Source organism: Rhea americana, unplaced genomic scaffold (genome assembly GCF_003343005.1).
Source record: "Rhea americana isolate MKP2758 unplaced genomic scaffold, rheAme1 scaffold_93, whole genome shotgun sequence".
In the NCBI taxonomy this organism is placed as follows: Eukaryota; Metazoa; Chordata; class Aves; order Rheiformes; family Rheidae; genus Rhea; species Rhea americana.
In genome coordinates, this window is record NW_028187122.1 from 3218617 (window position 1) to 3228979 (window position 10363).

The 10363-nt window shown below is 36.9% G+C and overlaps 1 protein-coding gene across 3 annotated transcripts in view; it reads left to right on the plus strand.

Moving 5' to 3' along the window:
- Positions 1-10363, plus strand: part of PCGF5 (polycomb group ring finger 5) — a 76905-nt gene that overhangs the window by 23754 nt on the left and 42788 nt on the right. The window lies entirely within an intron of this gene.

Below are 10363 nucleotides of genomic sequence, written 5' to 3' on the forward strand. Positions count from 1 at the left end.
AACATGAGCTTTCTTACAGTTGTCTGAAAAATACCTCATCTACCTCTTCTTCCTGACCCAGTGGTCTGTAGCAGACACTCACCACACACCAGCATTTGGGGACTGCAAAATGAAAAATGTGTCCTTTCTTCTGCCTTGCAGTAGGAGGCAGGCACTCAAAGTGGTCAGGGGTTCTGAATTGCAGTTAGCCCACTAATTGCAATGGTGATGTTTCTAGTTGCATGTTTTCTGATGTTACTTCACAAGGAGCAGCCAATACCACCAAAATGCTTTGAAACGTCTGTGGTCCTGGATTACACTAAGTAGCTTGTAATGATCCCACAAGGCTATTGCTTGACTGATACTATATCAGTCAAGTATTACTAACTAAGTTTGTTTATAAATACAGTGGTACTGTTGCCTTTAACACATGTACAGATTTCTTTTAAGTTCAGAGTGTAGGGTGAACTCTATTGTGTTTATCAGATGATTACAGCATCCCTTATAAAGTATTTTACATAAATTACTAATTTGGTACTCTTAGTCTCAACTGTATTTCAACAGAATTTTTATTAGCAAATTGATTTAAGTATTTGTCAAGATGAACAGGACACAGACTCCAAGATAACCACATTTTACAGGTTGAATACTAATACCCTACTTTGCTCTTCATGGTTGTTTTCAAGGTATAGGGTGTTCTGAAATAAAATTATCTTATGCAATCTGCAAATGTGCAGTTTATTATTGAACATTTTCCAAATTAATTGCTTAATAAAATGATGTCTTGACAGCTCAATATAAAGCACAGAGACACTTATGTCTAGACTTGGATGTTCTGTTAATTAATTGTGGAAGTCAAGAATGCTTTCAGTTTTTGTTTTGAGTGGATTAGGACTATTATATTCAGAAATTTGTCTTCAGAAAGTATTAGAAAATCTTCCTTAAATATACATATATATGGTTTTCAGAAGTGCACAGAGGTAGAATACACTTCAGGATGTATGGTAATTTTGAACCTGTACATGGAAGCACATACTTAAGTTATTCTGAAATCTTGAGGCCAGAATGCTTCACAGAATCACAGAATGGTTGGGGTTGGAAAGGACCACTGAAGATAATCTAGTCCCACTTGCCTACTCAAAGCAGGGTGAGCTACAGCATGTTCCTCTAGATCTTGTCCAGTCAGGATTTAAATATTTCCAAGGATAGAGATTCTACAGCCTCCCTGGGCAACCTGTTCCAGTGTTCAAACACCCTCACWGTAAAAGAAGTTTTTGCTGATGTCTAAGTTGAATTTTCTGTGTTTTAGTTTGTGCTCAGTGCCTCTTCTCCTTTCCCTGTATTCCACTGAGAAGACTTTCGCGCTGTCTTCTTTACTCTCCTGCATCAGGTATTTATAAACATTGATAAGATCCCCACTGAGCCTTCTCTTGTCCAAGGTAAACAATCTCAGTTCCCTTGGCCTCTTCCCATACCATACGTGGTCCAGTCCCTTAATCATCTTTATAGCCCTTTAAGCATTTGTGGGATAAAAACCATAAAGAGCGGGAGAAAATGATGTGSTAGAGTAGCAGTTACCTTTTACTGTTTATGGTCAATATTTGCATCTTGTCTGACTAAGATTACTGTATTTTGTGGCTTTAAATAAGAGACCATTATCAAAGCAGTTGGGACCTTCATCATCTTTCGTCTATGCTAAATAAATTGCAATATTCTTTTAAGCAGTTACAAGTTTATTATTCTTTGGGCACTGAGTACCACTTAAACTGTCTCCTGTTTCCATCAGCACCAGTGGTTTGCGCAATAACTTCATTGAGAGATCATGTTCAGAGTGAGGATATCAGTTTTAAAATTAATAATATTGCAGTTGTTACTAAGTAGAAATTATGTTTCTGAACTTTTAGACAGGTGATCTTAGACTACCAACTTCAGGGCTGCTGGTTTCCTTCATCAAAATAAGTTGCTGTTTGTAGTTTATCTATTGCGAAACAATATACTGTCCATTTCTTTTCTTTATAATAGTCTTTGTTACGTGAGTTTGTTAGCATCACATTAACTGTGGCACAAGCTGTAGTTTTCAGGAAACTTATTGACCCTCTTTGAACTAAATTTTGTTAGTTGATCTWTATTGAATAAAGAACATCAGTGTAAAATCTTTATTAGTTTATTAGAAAGCACTTTGAAGAATCTCACCTTGAGGTTTTCAACTGTTCCTGTCATTTTTTTACACTATCTACGTATTWAAAAAGAGGAGGGGGCAGGAATTGCTTCCCCAGTACAACAGATACTGTGGAGAAAATCATAGAATAGATTTAAAGTATATTGGATAAAAGTGTAAATTGGCAGTCTCTATTTAAAGGTACTTGGTTTTGACCTATTTTGTAACAATGATTTTGGTAAGTGCTACTTAGTAAAAGACAAATAACCCCAAAATACATATTTTAGTTCCTTACTGATGAAGGCTTATGACAGCACCAGCATTTCTGATGAGTGTAAAAGACATAAGGATAAAACACTAGACAGCGTTCCAGATTTCTCAGCAGGAAAATGTAGATCTCCTTAATTTTATTCCTACTAAGCTATGGCAACTAAAGTCTTGTATTTAGATGTGAATTATTAAATAGACAGCATGATGATGATATGAGCAGGCTATGTGTTATATATATCAACAAGTTTGCATAAGCTCAATACCCTGTCAGAAATTCCTATTCCAGTCCATGTATTTGTGATAAAGGCAAACCATTTCAAGAGTATTATGCCTTTTATTCTTAAAAGCCTACCAAGGAAGAATATTAGATTGGGGAATGGAGGGAGATCTGCTGTATAAATTGATAGGTGAAACATTCTAGCTTTAGACCTGTAGAATGTAAGTGTATCACAGTATTGAAGAAAATAGCCATGTCTAAAAAACTTAGCGGAGTGTAAACAGGATGTAGGAATGTGGAAAGGTCAGATACTGTATGATTACAATTAGCACGGTTTATCATCTTCTTTAGAAAAATGTTTTTGAAATGTATTTAACTGGCAGCTCAATTCATTATCAATTGTGAAAGGTCTTGGAGAATGAGGGTTTTTATTTTAATTAAGTGGATACTGTAAAAAAAAAGTTGAGAACCTCAAGATGAGAGGAGATTGATGTGAAATCAATCTCCTCTCACCTCTTAGAATCCAAAGCGTTGGACAGTTAACTAGAGGATTTGGAACTGAAGTAGGACGGATTAGAAATAACAGTGAAGCACAGAACAATAGTAAAGAACGATGCATGCTCTCTGTTCATTTTATTACTCTTTTTTGAAATATAAAGCRTGACTGTTACACATACAGGTGCACTGCTGCATGGACTGACATACTAAGCTTGAYGCGTGGGAGTAGTCACCCAATGACATGAGCTGAACTGGGGACTGGCATGGGCTGTGGGCATGCATAGTGGAGTATTAGTGGTAGCGTTTCTACAATCAGGGCCTAAATATGAAATATAAACATAGTTCATTCACCATCTAAGTATAGATACCTCTGCAATGGTATCTGCAGCAAGGCTTTGCCTGTACTATGCTGAACCACTGATTTCTTAGACTCAAAAGCATGTAAGCTCCTGAAGTATTGCTGCATTTCTTACCATAATTTTCTTCCTACAGAATTTCCTAGCAAAGTTGTTCATGATTCTGCCTAATTGATGAGATTGGACAAGTTAGTAATTTGAGAACAAACTCAGAAATTATAGCTTTTTAAGAGCAGGATTGTGTATACTGTATTGTGGAGAGACTGTGTGTTGCTCTGTCCAGAGCCCCCACGGACATAGCTTAGTCAGCTAAAAGCCACGTGATCTCATCAGCACAGTGCTGAGCCCAAACTTCCAGGCATTACAGAGAGGAAGCTCAAGATGCAAGAGGGTTGGTAAACATGAGAAGGGTGGTAAACATGGTCTCACAGCTTTTGGTTGACTTAGTGCTCAGGCTGATTAAGTGCACATCAAATCAGAATATCCTGTTTAAAAACAGTCTGAATGCCATGATTTTGTACTCATAATAAAATTTCAAACTTTTTTTTTATACTTGAGAATTACATTTTATAAATCAATGTTCTAGGAAACTCAGAAAGGTGATGACAATGTCAGATGTAGGCACTGCTTATGCAGACTTTCATGATGTACTGCAGTCATGGGGATAAAGTTGTTAAAGCACTGTCAACTTGCTAGGCTAATTTGACTTCATAACTGGAAAGCTATGGTCTGAGGAGTGATTGTTCGCTGGAGAATAGCTTCTGGCTAGAGTCCTGAACTTCTCTCTCCCTACAACTAGCATATTATTCGAATGAGGAATCAATTAAAAGTATCAGTTTTGTTTAATCTTTTTCCATTAGTATATTGGATAAAAAGTATTAATATTTCAAGATAAGGYTTTCAATAAAATGTTATCTGGAGCAACTCTCATCTGGTAACTGCTACAAGCATCCAAATGTTTAAAGAGCTTCTCTTTAAGCTTAATCTTAGGGAAATATGAAGATAATGGGATTTTATATATCACAATAAGCCAAATTCAGCTGTGACTATAGTCATAACCTGATGGACTAGATCATATGGACCCTGGGGCTTCACAGAATTTGACTCAATACATATGCCAAATTGTTGCTAAAAAAAAAAATCATATGTGTATGTGAAGCCAAGGCTGCAATATCTTGGTCTGCCCTCTGTTTTCTCTTAATTTAACCAGAGAAAACATTGTATATTTATTTTAGGAAGCTAAAAAAAATGAAATTCATTATTCTCTATATTAGGCTTCTTCCAATTAAGTCTACTGTTTTAATTGGCAGACAAAGTGATGGTTCCCATGAATGAGACTTCCTACACAGTTCAAATGAAATGGAGTCCATCCTACATTTTTTTAATTAAGTTAAAGGTTTTATTCATCAGAGAGCTGGAAGCACAGCTTCTGATGAAAACTGATTAAAGAACATTTTGAATATCATTAATTTATCTTGTAAAAGATGAGGCAATATGGTTGCTACTTTCTGTTTTGTTTTGACCCTCTTTGTTTGCTAGTTGTGCCATCATAACTGGCATGAGTAGATTTCCTGAGGATTGTTTTTGCTGAACTTACTGGAGTTGTAAATTTGTTTTTACTTAAGATCTAGTAGCAAGTCTTGTTTTTAATTTGTAGTGCAAGTTGATTGCATAAGTATAATTGTGAAGCTGTTTGACAAGTGAAATAAAATTTGGTTTGTATTCTTACCAGTTTTCAACTGCAAGAAACAAGTAACAGTTTTAGAGGGAGTCATTGGAAGGTTCTTTTTTTATAGTTTGTTTTTTCATCTCCAAGCGATTGAAAGATGACCCTGTCGTGCAAAACTATTTGAATAATTCACATTATTGTATAGCTGAGCTGCATGATATGTTGATGTAAATAGCTTTGATATTTTCAGAGAAAAAAATCAAGAAAAATAATTTGCAGTAGCAAATGGAAGAAAAAATATAATGCTGACAAAAGCTTAAGAATTTTTTTTAAAGAAAGTAATTGAATTACAGCAGATAGCCATTAGAATGTCTTACAGAAAAGTATAAATTTTGTTGAGAGCTGAGTAGAAAGTGTGGAACATATGATTATGCTGATAGAGAGCTACTTTTTCTCTGGAAGGATAGATACTGAGTTGACAAAGAGTTTGCCCAGTGACCCACAGCTACTGGATATCTGTGGAGGAGAATCAGTCTTGCCCATGCAGGCAGCAGCTCTATTCAGGCTGGCCTGTTCAGGTTGCTTGAATYTGAATTTTTCTGATAATGTGGCTTTGACTGTCACTAATTATTTTTACCATTGTGCAGTAGCAAGGAGACTTGAGATGTTAACTGCTGAGTAGATTTTCTCTGAAAAAGCCACAGAATAAGCAGGTTATAATATTGTAGAGAGCAGAGTAAGAGGAAACTGAACTGGCAATACAGATAAGTAGTTAAGAAGTATTAGAGATTGTACAGTAATAGCAATGGCAACACAGGTGTGACTTCCATGAGTTCAGAGAAAGTCTAACAAATGATGCAATGGCAGTGAAATAACTAGATGACCAAAAGTAATTCTGAGCATGCAAGATCACTGTGGTGCACGGAAAGCAGCCGATTTAGAACCAAGTTGGGTTGTTTAAAATTATGGGTCATCTTTAAGCTGTTACCAAAGTGTAAGTGTGATGTTTACTCACTGTAAGTACTTCCACACAACTGCTATAAATTTATAGAAAACATAGGACTGTAAAGGACTACTTTGGTCATTGACTCTGGTTCCCCACAATCACAGGCAACTGTGAAATAATGCCTACTCCGTTCCAGCCTACAGAACATACCACAAGCCACAAAACATTTCTTCAACACTCTGTAAAAATCTAAAGTAGACCTAACGTAGTACAGAAGACCAAAGCCCACAGAAACTACTGTGTGCCGTAAGACAAAAACAAGAGCGATTAAAGATACCACCAGTATTTTAGGTTCCTGCAGTTCCTAACCCCACCTCAGATCATTGTTTTAATACTGAGCACGTAGGCAAACGGATGCTCAAAAGCCTCTTGATTATACAGGTTTGCACYCTGCCTGCTGTTGCATCAGTATCTGTGAGCGATCTCTGATGGTTCAAAGGTAAACCTCCCTCGCTCTCCACCTTGTCACCAAAAATCAATTACATACGAAGAGGAGAAAAAATACTTCTGTGGCCCAATGCTAGGTTCTATGCCATAATGAAGGACTGTCTGTGAAATCAAAATAATGTCAGTTAGGTCATTCTCACATGAAGAATTAGCTTGGCTGCATGGCAGTTTATTCTGTTAAAATTTTGGTGTGTTTAAAAAACAGAAAGCAAGCTGCAGGCGATCGTAGTTCACACAGCTGGACATTAGGGTTACTGAATTGCATATATGAAAAGCAATATTTTAACGATTTGTACCACTTTCTTTGGGAAGTTTCTGGTAATGTTTGTATGTGATGCATACAGTCATGCCTTTTAAAACTATTTTTCAAAATAAAAATACAAAATAGTGACAAAATGATCAAGGCGACACAAGGGAAATATTCTTTTAAACTATAGCTATCACTCCCATTTCTTAAATTTACAGCTGCTTTTAGCTGAATAGTTTGAATTCTTCTGTGATAGACTGGTATTTTTAAATTTGCAATAACCATGAGGATTATAGCCACAGTTCTTAAAACTTTGTAAACTGCAGGGAGGTATGTCAGGCTGGTCTGGAGATCTTCCCTCTCAGTATGTTTAATGGTCAGCTGGTAATATGTTCAAAAATAGATTTTTTTTTCCTCCTCAGCCTCTGCCTACAAGCGTCTAAAGTTAAGTTGTCTCCTTCATGCTAGTGGCCATTTCTATTCTATTTTATTTCACAATTACAATTTGTTTTCTTGCTGTTACAGTCTCCTCCTTGCACCGCTATAATCTCATTCCTTGTTTTCTGTGATTCTCTGACCAGGAAGAGAGTGTGAACTAATCTGTATTTCARTGTGTCAGGAAAATGTATCACAACATGTATCTGCCCATTTTGCCCTTAGTAGAATCACTAATTTGATTCTCTTTCCTCTAGCAGCAGCCAATTATTAAAAAACCTGTCGAAGCTTACTTTAAGATTTCTCTTACTTTTTCAAAATTGTTTGAAATTAGTTCAACAATTTAGAAAGCTGGAACACTGTGACACAATTTTGCCCTACTCTAAAGATGTATCTTGAATGGATTTTTCTTATTTACATGTTTAATTGTCAATGGCATAATAATACAGAAGTGGGCATTTTGGAACCGGCTTTGCTACTTAATTTTAGAATACAGAAAGAGAATGAACATAACGAAAGAAATGCTGTCTGTATCACAGAAGTGTTACTATATGCTAATCTAATCTAATTAGCGTCTAATACAGAGGTTAGTAGGAATGAAAGGAAGTCCTCATGGTAAAAACACAAAACACCACTGGTAGAAACGTAAAGAAACTTTTCAAGAATATGAGTTGGGGGCAAGAATGGTTTAATTCCTACCATTTCCTAGCAAATCTTAACACTGAGCAGAAATATCATACATGATCCCAAGATAATGGTAAAGACAGTGATAATAATAGCAAAAGTTAAATTAACTTTATTTTTTACTAGTAAATTATTCATATGCATGGGGAAGGCACAAGGTGCAGCAAAGGTAATTCCAGTTGGAGGTAAGGAAAAAAATTCACAGTGAGGATTGCCAAATGCTGTGACAGGTTGCCCAGAGAGGTTGTAGATTAGCCATCCTTAGAGATATTCCAGGCTTGCTTGGACAAGGCCCTGAGCAGTCTGACTTAGCTTTGAAGTTGGCCCTGCTTTGAGCCAGGCCTGGGCTGGTGGCGCCCAACGGTTCCRTCCAGCTTAAAGTAGTGTATGATTCTATTCCAGTTACTGCTGCACTGGGTAGGGGATGTAACATTGGAAACAGAAGATCCCAAAGAGGTTATATTTTAGTATGTTTTCTTACCTGAGTAAATATGCCATAATTTCAAGTAAGTTCTCAAGATTTAGAAGTCACAGCTGTCAGAATAAAATGGCATTTCCATCAGAACATCTAAAGATTCAGTGTTCAGTAAAGATGAATGCTGCAGCTTTCTTCTGAATACCATTCGGATTGCTCCACACTACCTATTAAAAAGTGTAGGGGTTTTTATCACTACTTTTTTTTYCCTTTATTTTGTAAGGCTTGTGGGAATCTGTGTGTGTAATTACCACAACTGCTGCTCAATTATTWCTATATGAGCTAAACAGTAGAATAATACTGTATCTATAATGTGCTTGAATAGAACACTGGATATCCATTATTGTGTAAACACAAACCTAGCTGATAAATTTGTTTAGAAAATGTTTTTTTCAATAGGGAGATTTGATAAACAAAGTTCTGAAATACTCAGATTGGAATCCAAATCTTACAGGTCTCAGTCATTTCAAAACAGCTGAGAAAGCATCAGCAGTTGCTTGTTTTAAATGCATGTACATCAATTTAATATTGCAGTAGTCCATATTCAAGCAGGGCAACTCTCATGCTCATTCTGAAAAATGTCAGTTGCTGCTAAATTGACAAAGTATGACTACTAATTAAAATATTCAGTTTGATGAGTAAAATTGTAAGTTATATGAACAAGAATTTTTCTTCACTATCCTAGGAATACATTTCATAAGGAGTAACATTCATTAAAAAATGCTGCTTTTCAGTAGTGCAGTACTTTCTGCAATTTCCACTTTMAAGTACGTGCATCCTCAGTGTCTTAATTTCATTTCAGAATTTTTTAAAGAAAAARTTAACATCATAGCTTGTGAGGATGACAGATTTTCAAAATTAAAAACATTCCCAAATGGGAATTATTGGCTGTCCACARTGTAAGAGAAACAGCTTTAGAAAACTGGGTCTTAGGTGTCTTCTTTTCACATCCCTAAAGAAAAGAATGATTGAAAGTATTAATAATATTTTACATATTCTTCTTTATATTTTACTCAATATTTAAATTAAGAACACTTTATTTTTTCATCATATATTTTATGTTGTGTCTTTTAGAATTCAGTATTCTCTAATGTAAACTTGGCAGAGTATGCTGTATGGTATAATAATGGCAAACAGTAGTTAACAGTGAAAGGCCAAAACTATCAAAATACAACTCTTTGTTAAATAAACTATAGCACGTGCTGCTGCTTCACAAGGCTCTTAGCTTCATAAATGCTTGCTCTTATTGTGGGATTGCACCTCAAGATGAAAATTTTATTAGAAAAAAATACATTCTGTTGAATTATTGTACTTCATATTTATCGTGGACTCACCACTGAGCTGTAGCTTTAATTATAAAAGTTTTCAGTGCACCTGCCTCAGCCCTGCAATTGGACTGATGTCCATGGAGAGGGACTGGAGGGTAACTACTCCAGAAGCAGACCGGGGGGCAGGAGCCGCCGCGGCCAGCGCAGCTGCGGCCGTGGCAGCACCTAGCCGGGGAACAAGGCGGGCAGAGCAGGAGCGCCAAGGCAAAATGAGCATTTTGAATGTGGAATAGAAGAGCAAGCACCTCGCACAGCAATTGTTAATGAGCTGGTATTGCAGTTAATACAGGAAATCCCTCGCCCTGTTTGTTAAAGTAAGTTTAAGAGAAATTTTATAGAAACAGTGCAACTGAAAAGTACCACGAGGGCAGCTTTAGTTTCATTAATACTTTCCCGATAACAGCGTATTTTTACGAAGGGGGAGCAGCGGCAGAGCGCTCCCCGGCAGCACACGTGTCGCGGTTTGTGGCGCCTGGGCCTACCCTGCTGCACTTGCTCTCGGAAGCCCGGGTGAGCGAGGCAGAGGGAGCGGCCCTGAGCACGAGCCCCCGCGGCGGGAGCCGAAGTTACTCCGCGGGAGCGCGGCGCCGGGAG